The sequence below is a fragment of the Mandrillus leucophaeus genome, unplaced genomic scaffold, assembly GCF_000951045.1.
Source record: "Mandrillus leucophaeus isolate KB7577 unplaced genomic scaffold, Mleu.le_1.0 Scaffold396, whole genome shotgun sequence".
NCBI classification, from domain to species: domain Eukaryota; kingdom Metazoa; phylum Chordata; class Mammalia; order Primates; family Cercopithecidae; genus Mandrillus; species Mandrillus leucophaeus.
The window spans coordinates 1,860,941-1,879,266 of record NW_012104209.1 but is presented as its reverse complement, the minus strand read 5'-3'; the positions used below and the strand labels follow the sequence as shown (position 1 = coordinate 1,879,266).

The following is an 18,326-nucleotide window of genomic DNA, read 5'->3' as shown; positions in this document are numbered from 1 at the left end:
CCTCTTTGCATACCCTCTGCCCTCAAAATCAGTATCAGAAACTAGTGACCTACTGCTGTGTGCCCTTGATTGGGTTGACTTATTCCTGAATGAGGGCTAGCCAGAATATAGTTTTAACTCAGGCGTTTTCATCTAAGCTTTTAATATGGAATTGAGGTCCAGTGTCTGTTAAAGGAATTTCATTCATGTGTAAAGAATTGGACAGGATGGAAAGTGTGAACGCTGGGAAACTTAAGTTGCATTTTAAGACTCTAAGAAGAAAAAGATAGATTAATGAATCAAAGACTGTTGCTTAATCTTTGTAGCAGTTCTGTGAAAGATATGCTGAGATAACCATACTTGAGGCTGCGGATGTTGAGTCCTGGGATTATCTTTGTGCATATGAGATTTGACGAAGTGTCCCTCAACCTTAGGGCTGCCATCAGACTCACTTGACCTAGACCTTGTTTGCCGTTGTCTGTCTCTTCATTGTTTGAGTGAGGGTCAAGCCCTAGCTTCCACCTTTATGAGCAATCCAGTGTCTGCTTTCCTTGCCCTCCTACACCCCAATACTCCCAACTTTGGTGGTGGTTTAGTTACTCTCTTTTCTTAATCATGTCCCAATCAAAAATGATTTTTTATGCTGTATCATTTCTGTTTCTTACGGTATTTTCAACGTGTCTTTCGCCTGCATATGCGTTTCATTAATGTGATTTTATCTGTTGCATTTTCCTTCTGTACCCCTCCTCTTTATTTGGAAAATTGGAGTTGTCAGGTTGGATGTTCTGTATTCATTCTGAATAACTGTTGGTTGTGAATACAACAGGTTAAGAGCCTGTGCTGAAACTCAAGAGCTTATATTAAAATACGGTATATTAAAATTTTTGAACTTAGCAGAATGAAAGACGTTAGAAGTCCAAATGGTAATACTGTAATTGTAGACAGTCACTTTTAAAAAAAGTATTGCAGAGCCTGTTGTGTGTTTTAAATTGAACCTTAGATGTTCATGATTCTTATTCTAAAAAAATTATTCTTAAAATCAATCTTGACTGAAATTATATTCTGCCAAATTTGAGGGAACTACTTACACTGATTTCCCCAAGTTATTCTTAACATAGAAAATTGTCACATCAACATTGTTGTGGATGAACACATATAGAATGCAGAATTTGCTATGAAGTAGAACAAATACTTATGAAACGTATAGCTGAATGTATTTGGAGAGAGTTAGTTCTTCTCGTGGACGTGGCACATTATTTAAAAATCAGAAAATATTGTATAATCTAGTTGAGTGAACATGAGGACTGGTTTTAGATGAAGGGGACCAGTAATAACCTAGGTGATTGATTTCCTTGTGTTTCATCATAGACCATGTGATGAAATTATTGCTATAAAATACAGACATTGCAGCTGATTTTTAGAAGAATTTATAGTAGAATGTTTCCACATTGTCTCTGAGTTAAAATCTCTGGTGTTTTCAAATTTTAGCTGTATTGTGACATTCAAACTAATAAAGATATACTGAAACTTACATCCATTTTGTTGCACCTTCTGTATGCCTGGTGTCGTGTCAGGTGTGCAAAGCTGGATGAAAGAGGTATTTCCCTTCAGGTGCTTTTTGTGCACTTGCAGATAGCACAGAAATGTCCTATGTGTGTAACAAAACGTGACACACACAGATACGAATTTTAAATTATTACATACTGCCTGGTACTGTTGTTGTTGGTGAATGGACTTCATCATACCTGCTAAATTAGAAGTTTCTTGAGGATCAGGAGTATGAGTTGCCATCATATTGTATATTCCTGCCCTGTGTGTGTATTTTGAAGATTATGTTGTTAATAGAAGGAGATACATGTTTGTTTATTTCACTTCAAGAGCTTAGCTAGTGTATGAAGGGAACCTTTTTGAAATCTAATTCTTGATGCCTAAAATTCCAACTTTGTATTCTGGCTGTGGGCATGCAAATTATAAGCAATGACACTTTCTCAAGTATGATTAGAGCCTTCTTCTAACCAATTCAAACAATAAAGATAATGATGGACTCCCTTCACTTGAGTAGACACGATATTTGCTCTTGTCACGTGACTACCACTTTGGGAAATTTCAAAAGGATGAGAGACAGTATACATATCTAAGGTTTTCCCAGGCTATGTAGACAGATTTGATTTTTGTATTATTAACCAGTCAGTCTTTTCTTTAGAAGACAGATGGAGTTTGTGTGTTTGTATAGTTGCGAAAAAGCAAGATTCCGGCAGTATGTCTTTAGTGGAAAGGAATCAGGTCACATCAGAAATTCTACTCATCTGTGACTAAAGGGGGATAAAGTTGAGAATTTGGTTTAAATGGCTGGTTTTGTGGGTTGAAGCATGCTGCTATGGATCCCATTAAATGTTAAAAAAAAAAAAAATCCAATAGGGTGATTTCTGGGGCAGTTCAGATGTGCCTGTATGTGGGAGTCAATAATGAAACTGTTTAAAATTTCACCAAAAAGTACAGCACAGAAGATTGGCTGTTGGTTACTTTTACCATCCATTAATAAAAAAAATACTGAAAACCAGATTTTTGAACTGGTTTTAAGGACAGAGTTTTCTTAGGATATATGTGGATGACTTCAGCATTGAATTGTGCTTAGCACAAGATAGACATCTGTGTGTAGACATTGGCCCACGGTATGTTTTTGTTTTTTTAACTCACTAGATAGGACTTAAGTCTTAAAAGCAGTAAAAAAATTTGTTACTGTTAATAAAATGGTTCCAAAGAATCAGGTGTTAACATTCCCGCTCCTGATAAATTACAAGTATTTTCATTGTGAGACGAGTTTTGATGAGAATCACTTACTTTTCCTTGAGATTGGGGTTGGTACAACACTTAAAGAGTACGGACTCTGGGTGCAGGCTGCCTGTGTTCAGCATCATGGCTGTGCTTTTGATTAATGGCATGGCCTTAAATATTAAATAGCTTTCTCACTGCCCGGAGGCCCAGTTTCCTCTTCTGTACTAGGGGGTTAATACTACTACTACCTTACAGGGTTGCTGTGAGAATTAAGCATAAAGCACTTAGAACTTTAGTTAAAAGCTTAAAAAAGTGTTAGCAGGTGCTAGTAGCGGTGGCACTGGATAGTATATTAAAGGTGAACTGTAGGACCACTTGGATGCTTTGTTTCTTTGGTTGAGAGGCTTTCTACTAGAGCATTGAAATTCTTTTTATTTCTGATCACTGACTATTGGACTCATCTCTGCTGTTAGGCTTTAGGAGGGGGAAGTACTTTTTTAAGTTTTGAATTGTCACACAGGCATCTGGTTATCACCGATGGCAGATGGACTAAGTAAAGAGAGACATCTCTGTTTCTTGGAAAAGGAAGGCCAACAAAGCCTGGGCTGGCACCGTGTTGCAGCTATTGAAATACTGTTTCCCTGTGGACTTGACTTGTTTAGCTGTATGATACTTCTGAATAAAAGGAATAGACCCCAATGGTTTCATTTAACAGAATTAGGCTTTCTTTAGAAGGCACCATTTTTTACTTGTATAATCTTAGTTGATGGTAAATTTGAAACTTGTATCAGTGTAAAGCCATGTATTGTGAGCTTTCTGTGCCACTATAAATGTTCTAATAGTAGTTTTTTTTGTAATTTTAGTAGTAGCTAAAGTTGCTGCCCTGCTCCAGTAATTCAAGTGGCTCAAGAATGACTTCGTAGGTTTGCAAAATTATTTGTTTATGGTAAGGCTAAAAACAAATACTGAAGCTACCTAATCAGGAAAATAATTTGATAATTACAGTTTTGTTTGGGCTGCTGCTGAAATAGCTAACTTTAAAAAGTGAAGACCAAATGTTTTAGTTCAGTTGTGTGGACATTGGAAACTGCTGACTAAAAATAAATGTTTCTGCCTAAACAAAGTGAATTGCAGACTGATCTTTCCTATTCTGGCTAATATCCAGGTCTTGATTTTTAGTTGAAATCTATTTTTATAAAATACATACTATAGAGGTTTATATAAAATTTATTATTAAAAGCATATTTTGCTTTAAATGTACAGGGTAAAGTGTTATATTTCCTTCTTCCATGTTGTGCTGGTTTTATCTGTTTCAGCTGGTTTTTCTAAGCTTCCCCACACTAAGGAGATTGGCAAATATGCTTGTATTTAGAGGTGTGACTTTTGTTTTCCTGTTTAAGAGAGGAAATGATCATGAGTGTTGCACCAAATAGATAGAGATATATATTTCCTTTAGTTTTAGATACTCTGAGGACTGTGCTGGGAAATTTTTTTTTTGTTTGAGACAGACTCTCACTCTGTCACCCAGACTGGAGTGCAGTGGTGGTGTCTCAGCTCATTGCAACTTCCACTTCCCAGGTCCAAGTGATTCTTGTGCCTCAGCCACCCAAGTAGCTGGGATTACAGGCATGCGCCACCACGCCTCGCTAATTTTTATATTTTTAGTAGAGGTGGGGTTTCCCCATGTTGACCAGGCTGGCCTCGAACTTCTGGCCTCAGTGATCTGCCTGTCTTGGGCCTCCCAGAGTACTGGGATTATGGGCAATGGGCACAAGCCACCATGTCTGGCCTGTGTTAGGAAATTTTTAGGAAAACAAGTTGCCAAGGTTATCAGAACTATAGTCCACAATAAAACCTTGCCTGTTTTGAGACGAAATTCTGTCTAACACATTGTTAATGTTTCTCTAATGTTCTTTCTTTCTTTTTTTTTTTTTTTTTTTGTTGTTGTTGTTGTTGTTTTGTCTGTTTTGGAGATGGAGTCTCGCTCTGTTGCCCAGGCTGGAGTGCAGTGGCGCGATCTCGGCTCACTGCAACCTCCATCTTCTGGGTTCAAGCGATTCTCCTGCCTCAGCCTCCTGAGTAGCTGGGATTACAGGCACACACCACCACACCTGGCCAATTTTTTTTTTTTTTTTGTATTTTTTGTAGAGATGGGGTTTTACCACATTGACCAGGCTGGTCTTGAACTTCTGACCTCAGGTGGTCCCTCCACCTCAGCCTCCCAGTGTTGGAATTACAGGCGTGAGCCACTGCACCCGACCACCTAGTGTTCTTTCTGTCACACTCTTTTTCAGGGACAGATGTTGCTGTCTTTCAGATATGAACATAATAAAGTCAATGTGTAACCCAAAAGTGCAAATAGGAAGATGGAGATTTATGACTGTGGACAGCATTTATAGAGCCTGTTACTGTTTGAAACTCAGTTAATGAACTTGAAGCTTTTGTGGAACAAGAACCACCCCATCCTTTTTAATTTGTCAGATACTTCTGGTGAGCCGCAAGTGTTTTTCCTCTCACCTACTTATGGCTGCAGTGTGTTCCTTGGGCATTTCCAGTGACTTGTGTGCATGTACAACCTAGGAAAGTTGTAATGAGCATACTTTAATTGCTTGTGGGTTGACCACATTCCAGGATCTTTGCTAGTTACAGATTAGGGTGGTTGCAGGGATCACAACCAACCATATTGAAGGCACAATGACTAATTCATTAGACCTTCCTCAACAGAAATTAGCGTGCTAATCTTACAGGTACTCTGTTCTTTACTCTTCTTTTGTAGGGAGGTGGTAGGGGGAGGCCTTCAGTAAGGGATGCTGAGTGGCTCAACAGATTAAAAGCTATATTGCTAATGGAATCTGTAGGTCCCAGGATAGCAGAGAAAGCCTTTGGCTGACAGCCGTTTTTTTGTTGTTTTTTTTTTTTTAAATTTTAAGAAATTCAACACTACTCCTTGGCTGTGACCAGTAATCTTGAAACTTCCACTTCAGTGCGCAGTACAAAACAACTCGGATAATTTTTAATTTGTCTGTACATTTAGAATATGTGCCTCTTGATTTACTCTTTCTAGGCCTTTGGTTTTGGCCTCTTAAAATTAGAAGAGTTTCAAATGCCTGAAACCATATTCCGAATTTGTTTGTCTTGGTTATATACTTTTACTCTCTCTTTGGGAATAGAGGAAAAATGGCTTTATCATCACACCTTGTTTAACTGAATGGTTGATATCTTGGAAGTGACTGACAGGGTGGCCATTCTCTGATGACCAGCTGTAGTGGAATTACCTATAGGCTATAGAACACGGGTGAGTTAGAATCCTTGGGGATGAAGTAAAGGAGATAGTAACTTTCAGAGGATGAGAAAAGGGAATATAAAAAATGCTGAAGGTCAGTAGGTGTGTTTCAATTAAAATAATTCTTTTCTTACATTTGAAATATATTTTTGTATTTGTAAAAGCTCCTGGAACACAGTTGCTCTTCAGGATTTGGGGGTCTGGCCTAAAATGATTAGTAACTTGTTAAGTGTGGGAGCACTAAGTATAATGTACCAGAAAGTGAAATAAGGTAAGAATAGGATACTGTTGGAGAACTTGAGTTGGTTGAGGCTACTCAGATTCTTACTGCTGTAGTGAAAGACACATACCTGCCCCCAACCCCACAAACCATTTTCTCAGTTGTTCTTAAGGTATTCATTTAATTCATCAAGTTTTTATTGAGTTTAAGACCAAATGCCAGCAATTGAGCCAAGTTCTAAAGACACGTATTTAAATTAAACAGTTATCTTCAAGGAACTTGGTGTCTGCAAGTTCAGTAAACACTTACAACACCAACAATACCATTCATTTACTGTGGTCTCTGCAGGGTTGCTCTTCTCCCAGTGTTTCATATGGCTGGCTACTTCTTATCCTTCTTATCCTTTAAGATCTCATTTTAAGATTCTTTATTTATTTATTTATTTATTTTTTGAGACGGAGTCGCACTGTGTCACCCATGCTAGAATGCTGTGGTGCGATCTCTGCTCACTGCAACCTCCGCCTCCCGAGTTCAAGCCCCAGGAGGGTAGCTGGGATTACAGGAGCACACCACCATGCCCGGCTAATTTTTGTGTTTAGGGGAGATGGGTTTCACCATGTTGGTCGGGCTGGTCTTGAATTCCTGACCTCGTGTTGCGTGCGCCTTGGCCTCCCAAAGTGCTGGGATTACAGGTGTGAGCCACCGCACTCAGCCAAGAATTATTTCTTATCTCTTAAGAAAGTTGAAAGACCTTTCCTGGATCATTCCTCCTGAAGTGTTCTCTTTCGTTATCTCGTTTCCTTTATAACATAGATTACATTCTCTTGATTATTTTGTCAACCTATTTGTTGTCTTTTTCTTCCACTGGAATACAACTGCCATGAGAGTTCCTTGCCTCACCATTTTGTTCTGAGCTGTATTCCCATTGTCTACCCGCAGAGCTTGGTTCACGTGAGTTGCATACGAAATATGCAATTATGCGTAAAAGTTTCCTAGTTGAAGGAGTGCCTAAAGGACAATTTAGGCAACTATAAAACCAGGAAACGGTCTGTTACTGAAAGAGGAATTGTGTAAAGCTGAGAATGTTAAGGTGTGTTGGAATTGGAAGGTTAGGTTATATAAGGAAGATCGGGGGTGGGAAGTCCACTGCATTCCAAGGCAAGCAGATGAGATTCTGTTTTTCATTCTAAGAGAGCCAAGAGATGCTTCTTCAGATAGGGAGACAATTAGGAAGATAATCCTGGTAGCTATTTGGTAGATGGATTAGAGCATGGAGAATGCAAGCAGAGAGTTCCATTAAAAGCCTGTAGCCATAATGACACCTGAGCTGGCCTAAAGTAAAACATTGTTGCTTTGGGTGCAGAAGAGAAGCTAGATTAAAAGTTAACTGAGCAGAGGAGAAGAATGAGAGATGAAGGATGATTCTGAAATTTCTGGTTCAGGTGAGCGAGTGTTAATTGTGGCTCACTCCATTCACAAAATTACAAGGAGATAGAGCAAGATTTTTTGAGGTGCTTAATGAGTTTTGTTTGGATGTGTTGATTTTAATAGATACGCCTAATAGATGATTGGGAATATGGATTCAGATATGTGGTAGGTCAGGATTGATGTAGGAGCCAGCCACAAGCTCATAGATAGCAACTGAGGCCTGGAAAGTTTAAAGAGGAAAAGGATTTCAGGCAGTGGTTTATAACCTTTAGCAATCTTAAACCCATTGGTAATATGAAAAAAACAATGGCCTGCTCAGGTACACGTAGATTAGTGTGCATGCAATTTCAGGGGGTTCCTAACCTCTGGAACCTATTTTTGAGCTTTTCAGGGTCTGGCATGGATTTCAGTTAAGAACTTCTGACTTGAGGAACAGACAGAGAAGTATTTGAGATGGGGAGAGAATTCAGTAAAGCTTTCTCAGAAGCCAGGGATAGGACATGGCAAGGGAGCAGTTGAAGAATCAGAGGTTCCCAGTGCTTTATGCTCTAGAGTAGGAGGGAGTTTCAAGTGTGCCATTGAATTCAGCAATGAGCCATTCATTTGTAACATTTTGTACTGTGTAGAGGCAGAAGACAGATTATGCCGGTTTAGAGCATGAAATGGAGTTTGGGAAACAAGGGATGGTAAACAGAGTGTAGAAGTCTTAATGTTCTCTGATAAACAGTACTGATAGAAGAATAGAGCCCTTTTTAAGGACTCACAGAAAGGAAAATTCTATTATTTTATTTGCCTATGATGGTGTTTCAACCCAGTAGTTCTCAACCGACTACCCATTAGAAACGTCTTGGAAATGTTTTCAAAATCAGGGCCCTGTCAAGGTCAGTTAAATCTGTATCTGTGAGGTTTGAGCATCTTCATGGTTATTATCTTGTTTCTGTTGTTTTGTCTTTCTGTCTTTTTATTTATTTGTGTAAGGCATAGTCTCACTCTGTAGCCCAGACTGGAGTGCAGTGGTGTGATCATAACTCACTGCAGCCTTGACCTCCCAGGCTCAATCCTCTTGCCTCAGCCTCCTGAGTAGCTGGGCCTATAGGCACACACCACCACATCTGGCTAATTCTTGTGTTTTTTTGCCGAGACAGAGTCTCCCTGTGTTGCTCAGTCTGGTCTCTAACTCCTGGGCTCAAGCAGCCTGCCCACCTTGGCTTCCTAAAGTGCTGGGATTACAGGCATGAGTCCACCAGGCCTGGCCTTGTCTTTTTCTTAATAGTTAAGAACTGGCGGGGTGTGGTGGTTCACGCCTGTAATCCCAGCGTTTGGGGAGGCTAAGGCGGGTGGATCACAAGGTCAGGAGATCGAGACCATCCTGGCTAACATGGTGAAACCCCGTCTCTACTAAAAATACCAGCCGGGCATGGTGGCGGGCACCTATAGTCCCAACTACTCAGGAGGCTGAGGCAGGAGAATGGCGTGAACCCGGGAGGCGGAGGTTGCAATGAGCCGAGATAGCGCCGCTGTACTCCAGCCTGGGCGACAGCGAGACTCCGTCTCAAAAAAAAAAAAAGAACCAATATTCCGATCAGAAAACTTCCTTATCACTCTTGTGTGTTCTGTGTAAGAACCCATTCTTTTACTTGTATATTATCATTAAATTTCTCACCCTCCTGTTGTGCTAGTGTTCTTAACTTCCTCACAGACCATAATTTCAGGTTTTAAAAATGTATAGCTTTCTTCTGATCTCTAGCCAAGTTCTCTGTGTTTATCTTTTTTGAGTGACGTACCCTTCAAGCAGTTACTCAGATCTGACAAGTTCTGAGTAAAATAACAAATTCCTAATGGTTCTTACATGTGGAAAGAGTGTTCATTATGTAATCATATTTGTTTTGTTTAAGTATATTTTGTACTGTTTTTTAAAGCAGAAATGTTTGAACTCTGTTTTTTTTGTTGTTTTTTTGGGTTTTTTTTTGAGACAGAGTCTCACTCTGTCACCCAGGCTGGAGTGCAGTGGCACCATTTCGGCTCACTGCAAGCTCCGTCTCCTGGGTTCATGCCATTCTCCCGCCTCAGCCTCCCAAGTAGCTGGGACTGCAGGCGCCCGCCACCTCGCCTGGCTAGTTTTTGTATTTTTTTTAGTAGAGATGGAGTTTCACCATGTTAGCCAGGATGGTCTCGATCTCCTGACCTTGTGATCCGCCCGCCTTGGCCTCCCAAAGTGCTGGGATTATAGACGTGAGCCACCGCGCCCGGCTGAACTCTGTTTTATTTTCCCAAGTAGCTAATTTCATAATCTGACCTTCCTTTTCTTAAAATGGCATTTGTGTATGGCATAGACCTTAAACCGGTTGTCTATGCTAGAGCATTTTATATGAGGAGTAACCCTGTAAAAACAGTTGAAACTATCAAAAGAGGAAGTTTCACTTGTGTATTTTCCCCATGCAGTACTTTCTCTTGATTAAATTCTTGATGAGTTATCAGTGCTTCAAGTTTGAGCGCTGCATTCACACCCTTGAAATAAATCAGAATATAGAGAAGCTTGATCTTGATGCCTGCCAATTCTGACGCCAACTTATGAGAAGATTTATTCAGTCGTTTAGCTACCATAGTGAATTAACATTTACATTTGCAAATTAAAATAATCTTTTAAAAATTAGGCAGTTTCGTTAGCATTAATTTAATGGCTACATTAGTCTTACAGATTTATAGTCACTTATAGGTAGCTTAGGACAAATATCAAACTTCTCTGTAAAGAGATGAAACTTTTTAGCTTTTGAAATTATAGTCCATAATATGGGAAGTAGGGACACATATAAGACCTGCTCAAGAAAGCAAATACCTTACAGTTTAAATGAAGTGAACAGCATAAACTTGTATCACAGTTTAATATCCAAATCCATTATGCTTCTAATTTTCCTGCTTTTTTGCAGGCACCTAATGAAGTAAAATTTAGTGTAATATCTATTTCATAACATATAGTAGATTTGGTCAATCTTTTCCTGTTTCCTTCACCACCTTCCCTGTTCCCACTCCCCTCAGCACCACCAAAAAAGAATGCCATGATCAACAGCTATTTGCTTTGATTTGATGGTTTTGTTATTGTTGGAGTTCTGTGGTTTTTTTTTTTAATTCATTGCTAAATTTAGTGCTTTTTTCAGTACTCATTTCACTTAACAGATACATCAAAGTTGTATTCTTTATTTTTACCACTTGCTTTTAAACTTGAAGGAATATGATTTGTTTTTGTGTTGCAAAGCTTGAGGACTGCAGTGAGTAGCTAGAAATCCTTTCCATTTGTGAACGTTTCTCCGTCCATAGAAGATGCAGAAAGGAGATATAATAATAGTAACAATAAAAACAGCTACATTTGAATGCTTATCGTGTGCAAGTACTGTGCCAAGCACTTTATATGAAATTTAATTTTCACAACACTGTGATGGGTTCTGTTTATCTGCATTATTTTACAGAGGAGGATATTGAGGCACAAAGGTGTTAACTTACCCACAGTCATATGACTAATAAGTGGTAGAGTCTAGATTTAACCCAGGCATTCTGCTGAGCTCTTCAACTTGAGAGGGAGACAGAAAGAGAATACAGAGAGTGTGTGTGTGCCTGTGTGTGTGTGTGTCGTGTGGGTGTGTGAGTAAACATTGCTTTTTAATAACCTCAAGCTTACAGTTAAACTCCGCAGACATTTTACTGAATGTGTATGGTGCATTGGGAACTGTGCCTAGGCTGGGGTACAGAAATAAGATCTGATTATGCATCTGAGGAGCTTATTGTCTACCAAGGAGACTACAAATAGGAAAGATTTCACCGTAGTTTGTAGTGTGGAAAACTGCTGTGATAGAAGTATGTATAGTAACATTACCATTGACCAGATGGGACTTAGAATAGGGACACTCTAGGTTAATATTGAGGATCAGATTTCTGAGTTCCTTTGATTTTTAAATTTCACCCATGATGGTTTTAATTACCTTTTGTACTAGGATTTCCAAATTTTCATTTCCAGTCTTAACCTAGACCTGTCCTGAGCAATGGACTTTTAGCTGATTAACTGCTCCGTATCTCCTCTTGGATGTCTCACAAGTTCCTTCAGTTCAAAATGTCCAAAACAGAATTGTTAACCCCTCCTACTTTTCTCATCTGCCCTGCAAGCCTGCCCTTTCTCCAGTGTTTACTATCTTAGTAAATAGGCCACAAACCTGCAGTCATTCTCCATCTCCCTTTTTTCCATCTCCATATCAATCACAAAATTCTGTTCACTGTATCTCCTAAAACTCTCTCTCTTCTGTCTGCTACTTTGCATTTTCAAACAGTACTACCACTGTGTTCCTGTTGTCATCTTGCCTGGACTGCTGTGCTAGACCCCCTTACTCATTCTTCTCTTTCAGTCCATCCTCCCATTGCGGAGTGGTAGTGATAGATTTTTATAATGCAAATATGTGATGTCAGTCTTGCTTCTCTTTTAGCTAACCATTACTTTTGAGATAAACATGAAAATTCTGAACATGGCATAGAAGGCATGATTTGACCCCTCCCTGCATCTCTACCTAGTCTTATGCCACTTTCCTTTTCACTTTTCCCACCGTAGCCATGCTGATTCTTTCTTCAGGCCTGAGCAGTTCAGACTCTTAACTCAGCTGAGAACATCTGCTGTTTCCTGAACCAAGTCTGTTCACTACCAGGTCCCTATCCCCTAGTATGGGTCTTAATGCTTAGATTTCCAGTTCATTGTTATAGAATTGATTGAATGAAGGTGATGCTGAGCTGTAGAACAAGTGGGAGTGGATCACATGTAGAAGTGGGCATAAATCATTTTCAGCAGAATGAATTAGATTAAGCGGGCAAAAGGTGAATATTCTTTACATATTAGAGCTTCCATAAATCAACAAGAAATCTTAGAAGGAAAATGAACGGAAGATAGGAGGCAGCTAGCAAAGAAATACAAATGGTTAGTAATATAGTCAAGCATCACTTAATGACAAGGATGTGTTCTGGGAAGTGAGTTTTTTGTCATCACATGAACATCATAGAGTATGCTTATATAAACCCAGATGGTAGAATCTACACACCTAGGCTATATGGTATAGCCTATTGCTTGTAGGCAGGGAACCTATACAGCATATTTCTTTACTGAGTACTGTAGGCAGTTGTAACGTAATGGTAAGTATTGGGGTATCTAAACATAGAAAAGGTGTAGTAGAATACACTATTTTAATACTGTGGACCACAGTTGTATATGGGTCTGTTATTGACCAAAACATTGTTGGGCAGCACATGACTGACTGTATTTGAAAAATTCACCCTCATTAGTGTTCAGGGAAAATCAGTTAATTCAGTATTGCCGCTTTTCATATCTCAGGTTGTCCAAGATTTTTATAAAATCCTTTGGTGACTAGGTAAGACAGCGTGTGCATATGATCCCAATCATGTTTCATATGCACAGATAAATACGTGGATTTAGAGCTTAGAACCATGTGCTTATATGAGCATAGGAAAAAAGCAGTTATCACGGTTAGGATTATGGGTGACTATTTTCTTTTTCTTTTTCTTTTCTTTTTTTTTTTTGTTTTTTTTTTCTGTTTTTTTTGAGACAGAGTCTCGCTTTGTCACTAGGCTGGAGTGTAATGATGCAATCTCAGCTCACTGCAGCCTCCGTCTCCCGGGTTCAAGTGATTCTCCTGCCTCAGCCTCCCGAGTAGCTGGGACTACAGGCGCTTGCCACCACGCCCAGCTAATTTTTGTATTTTTAGTAGAAACGGGGTTTCACTGCGTTAGCCAGGATGGTCTCGATCTCTTGACCTCATGATCCACCTGGCCAGGTGACTATTTGAGTATTTCTTATGTAATCAGAAAATGACATGCTGTCTTCCTTAAATCTTGTATATTTGGACAATTTATCTGAAATATTAAGAAGTCTTATCCAAAATAAAACTTGCTTTTGTATAACAAGGAATCAAATGCCAAATTTCTCATCTTTGAGTTTAAATTTCCAAATGTAAGGTTGTAGTCAGTAAAATACACTTTTTTCCTTTATCCACAATAGTATATTAGTTAATATTATTGTTAGCATTGACTAATACATTACTTTAATAGAGCATATCAAAATTTGTGAGTTTTTTTTCTTCAAAACAATCTTGAGAGGTAAATGGTATTGTGTTTTACAAATGAGAACACGAGCAGTTCAGAACTAGTCCACTGTCGTGTAGCTTCCATTACAATTCATGTCTACTGTCTTAGCATCCAAGTGTTTTTGTTTTGTTTCTTTTGAGGCAGAGTCTCACTTTGTCGCCCAGGCTGGAGTGCAGTGGCACAATCTGCTCACTGCAACCTCCACCTCTTGGGTTCAAGCAATTCTCTTCCCTTAGCCCCCCCAGTAGCTACTACAGGTGCCCACCACCATGCCTGGCTAATTTTTGTATTTTTAGTAAAGACGAGGTTTCACCAGGTTGGTCTTGAACTCCTGACCTCAAATGACCCACCCACTTTGACCTCCCAGAATGCTGAGATTACAGCCGTGAGCCACCGTGCCCAGCCAGCATCCAAGTTTTCTTACTTTATAGATATATTTTGGTATTCGTCGAAACAGTGAAAATATTAACTAGGCTACTGTTTAAACATTATTAAGATGAGATAGGTTTTCAATATAAGATATATCTTCTTATATTGCAAAATAATTTCATTTTTTCGACCAGAACTTTTTCATGAGAGCGTAAACCATTGAACTTATCTTTTCTTAAGCAGTTATTCAGAAAATCAGTATCATTTAAATCTTTCCTCATCATCTTTTAAACACCATTACAAATAATGTCATTGACTAAAGCATAAAATACCCCTTTTTTTTTTTTTTTTTTTTTTTTAGTAAATAGATGCTGGCAACCTCAGAGTTGTTGACTAATTTCCATTAAAAAAACAGTACCTTGTAGCTTTGTTAATGTAGATTTTTTTTAACCATAATTCACTTTGATTCAAAATTATTCACATGAATGCTACCTGCTTAACAGTCGTCAGACTGAGTATCTTGATTGAGTCTCATAGATAGTAAGTAGACATATGTAATGAAGGTACTTCAACTTTCTGTTTAACTTAATGTAATGATGATTTTTGTACATCAAATACTTTTGCTTTCACTTAAGCATTTGTTAAGTGTTTTACGGGTGGTATAGTATACAGTCTTTTTCTTTGGAAGATACAAGGTTTTTTAATGGCCAGGCAAACTGTTTGTAAAGTTTTCTTCATGTGGCTAGACTACAAAAATGCCAACCCTGTGGACTGACTCCTAAAGTATAAGCTCTTGGGCCAGACACAAAAATGTCCTCATGATAGAATGTCATCCTGCCCAACAAGTTCAAGGTTTTCAACTGTTAGACCTTAGTGCATCTAACTCTCTCCCATTACTGCCCCTTTGAACACAAATGCATGCTGAAGGGAAAGTGGGGAGTTCAGAATTGATGATAATTTATCTAAACTCACAGAGTACTTCTAGAATTAAAATGGAAATTTACTGTATAATTCCTACATTTGTCTAGAATGTATCTTCATCTAATATGTTAGACTCCTGGGATTTTAGAATTAGATGGGAATCTTAAAAACCATCAGTCTAGTCTCATCTTTCATCTAATGGAAGACTTGTTTTGTGCCACTCCTAACCGTTGGTTAATTATCTAGCCCTACCTTCCCTTTTTGGACACGTATCTTCTGGAGAGCCCACCACTTTGCAGTGTAAGTGTGTGGTTTTTTTTTGTGTGGCTTCATGAAATTTTTCTTGTGACCTCAATTGACTCTGTCAATTTTCTTTTTTCTTCAGTTATTTGAGAACAACTACTCTTTTTCCATTCTTATGCTAAATGTCCTAAGATTTTCTTCACATAGCTCACTGTTTTTATATCTCACACCATCATACTTTCCTTTGGATATTTGGAAATAATATCTTTAATAATTTGATAAATTCTGGATGTTGCAGATATTTTAATAGCAAAGGCTATTACTTTCTTTGGTCTGGACAGTCTTATCTAACCTAGGTTTATGTGAGTATGTGTTTGTTTAAGTAGTACAGTACATTTTGAACCCCATGTTGTCTTAACCTTTTATTAAATAAAGTCCTAATCTTAAACAGCTCTTAGAAATTATTATGGAAACTTGTAGGCAGAAGTGTGGAGAGACTAGTGTAATAAACACTCATATATCTGTCACCAAGGTTTTATTATTATTATTATTATTATTATTTTGTTTTATTTTTTTAAGACAGCGTCTCACTCTGTCACCCAGGCTGGAATGCCGTGGCGCCATCATAGCTCATTGTAGCCTCAACCTCCCAGATTCAATCCACCTCAGTTTCCCAAGTAGCTGGAACCACAGGCGTGCACCACCATACCTGGCTAATTTTAAAATTTGTTGTAGAAATTGAGTCTCTCTGTGTTACCCAGGCTGGTTTTTTATTTTTTAATTGACACATGATTGTACATATTGTACATATTTATGAGGTACAAATTTGTTGGATAGTGATCAAATCAGGGTAGGGCATCTATCACCTCATGCATTTATCATTTCTTTGTGGCAAGAACAGTCAAAAGCCTGTCTTCCAGCTATTTTATGATATACAAGACTTACTGTTCACTATAGTCACCCTACTGTGCAATAGAACACCATATCTTATTCCTCCTATCCAACTGTAAATTTATATCCATTGACCAACCTCCCTTTATTCTCATCCTCTTCTCCTCAGTCTCTCTTAATCACTCTTCTACTTTTTGCTTCTATGATAACACCTTCTTTTTTTTTTTTTTTTTTTTTTTTTAAAGATTCCACATATGAGTGAGATCATGAGGAATTTGTCTTTCTGTGTCTGGCTTGGTTTAACATCATGTCCTCCAGGTTCACTAATGTCACAAATGACAAGATTTCATTATTTCTTACAGCTGATTATTCACATTTTTATCCATTCTTCCATTGTTGGACACTTAGATTGATTCCGTATCCTGGCTATTATAAGTAGTGCTGCAGTAAATAGCAAAGTGCAGAAATCTCTTCAACATCCTGATTTCATTTTCTTTGGATATGTGTTCAGTAGTGGGATTGCTGGATCATGTGGTAGTTCTATTTTTAATTTTCTGAGGAACCTCTATACTGTTTTCTATAGTGGCTGTATGAGTTTACTATCCTACCAACAGTGTGTAAAGTATTCCCTTTTCTTCACATCCTCATCAATACATAGGTGTTTTTGTTGTTGTTGTTGTTGTTGTTTTATAATAGCCATTCTACCTGGAGTGAGGTGGTATCTCATTGTGGTTTTGATTTGCGGTTTCCTTATGATAAGTGATGTTGAACATTTTTTCATATACCTGTTGGCCATTGGTGTATCTTCGTTTGAGAAATGTCTGTTAAGGTGTTTTGCTTATTTTTTAATCAGATTATTTGTTTCTTTTGCTGAGTTGGTTGAATTTCTTACATATATTCTGGATATAATCTCTTATCAGATATATAATTTGCACATACTTTCTCCTGTTCTGTGGGTTGGCTTTTCACCCTGTTAATAGTTTCCTATGCTGTGCAAAAGCTTTTTAGTTTGATGTAATCTCTGTCATCTTGATCTAATAATCGTTAAGAGGTGAAGCAGTAATACAGCATTTTTTGGTCCTAAAATACTATGATAACTACTATCCAAGTCTGTGCTGTATCTTAGAATAGATTATCCAAATTTGTTTGATGGCAAGATTCCAGACATCAAGAATCTTCTGAAATTGTATCTCAATGTATTTGTTACTGAGTTCAAACAGTGAAAGATTTTAAAGTTAAATTGCAGATATGACATTCCCCCAAGTATTTGAGTGTACATCTCTAAAAAAAGTCTGTCTACATAACCACTCTGTTTTCTCTTCTAAAAAATTAACAGTAATTTCATAATTTCATGTCACTCAAATCTATTCAGATCCACTCAAATTTCTCTCAAGTATCTTTTATACTGATTTGTTAAAACCAGGATCCAATCAAGGACCATGTTATACAGACATTTTGTCATTTTAATTAAAAATGTGGGTCTTACATTTATCAGTGATAAAACTTTATTTTCTTGGTAGTACCTCTTTGGGCTTGTCCGGTAATCAGCAAACTTTTTCTTAAAGGGCCAGAGAGTAAATATTTTAGGCTTGTGGTTCATTTGGTTCTTGTCACAACTACTCAGTTGTGCCGCATAGTCATTATGGAAACACATGGGCATGGCTGTGTTCCAATAAAACTTTTGCAAAACAGGGAAAACAGGCACTGGCCCATTGGCTGTAGTGTGCTGACCCTTGCCTAACCCATTATGATCTTGGTGTTTCCCCCCGCCCCCCGTAACTGTTCTCAAGTTTTGCATCAGTTCATTAAATAATACAATTAATATTCAACTACTGGTGAATCCGTCTGTCAGTAATAGCCACCATTTAATGAACACATACTGTATGCTATGTAGTTGGCATAGATAATAATATTTAATCCTTAAAAGCACCCTGGGAGGTACAGGTGATATTTTCACCAATTTATAGATGAGAAAATGAAGATTTAGAGAGCAGTTAAGTAAGTGGCCCAGTGTCACATAACTAAACGGGAACACTAGGTCAGAGCCCCCTTTTATAAGGCTTATTTTATACTATCAAACAGATA

At 38.2% G+C, this 18,326-nt stretch overlaps 1 protein-coding gene across 3 annotated transcripts in view; it reads left to right on the top strand.

Moving 5' to 3' along the window:
• Positions 1-18,326, top strand: part of TBPL1 (TBP-like 1) — a 35,641-nt gene that overhangs the window by 2,774 nt on the left and 14,541 nt on the right. The gene's annotated exons all lie outside the window — the stretch shown is intronic.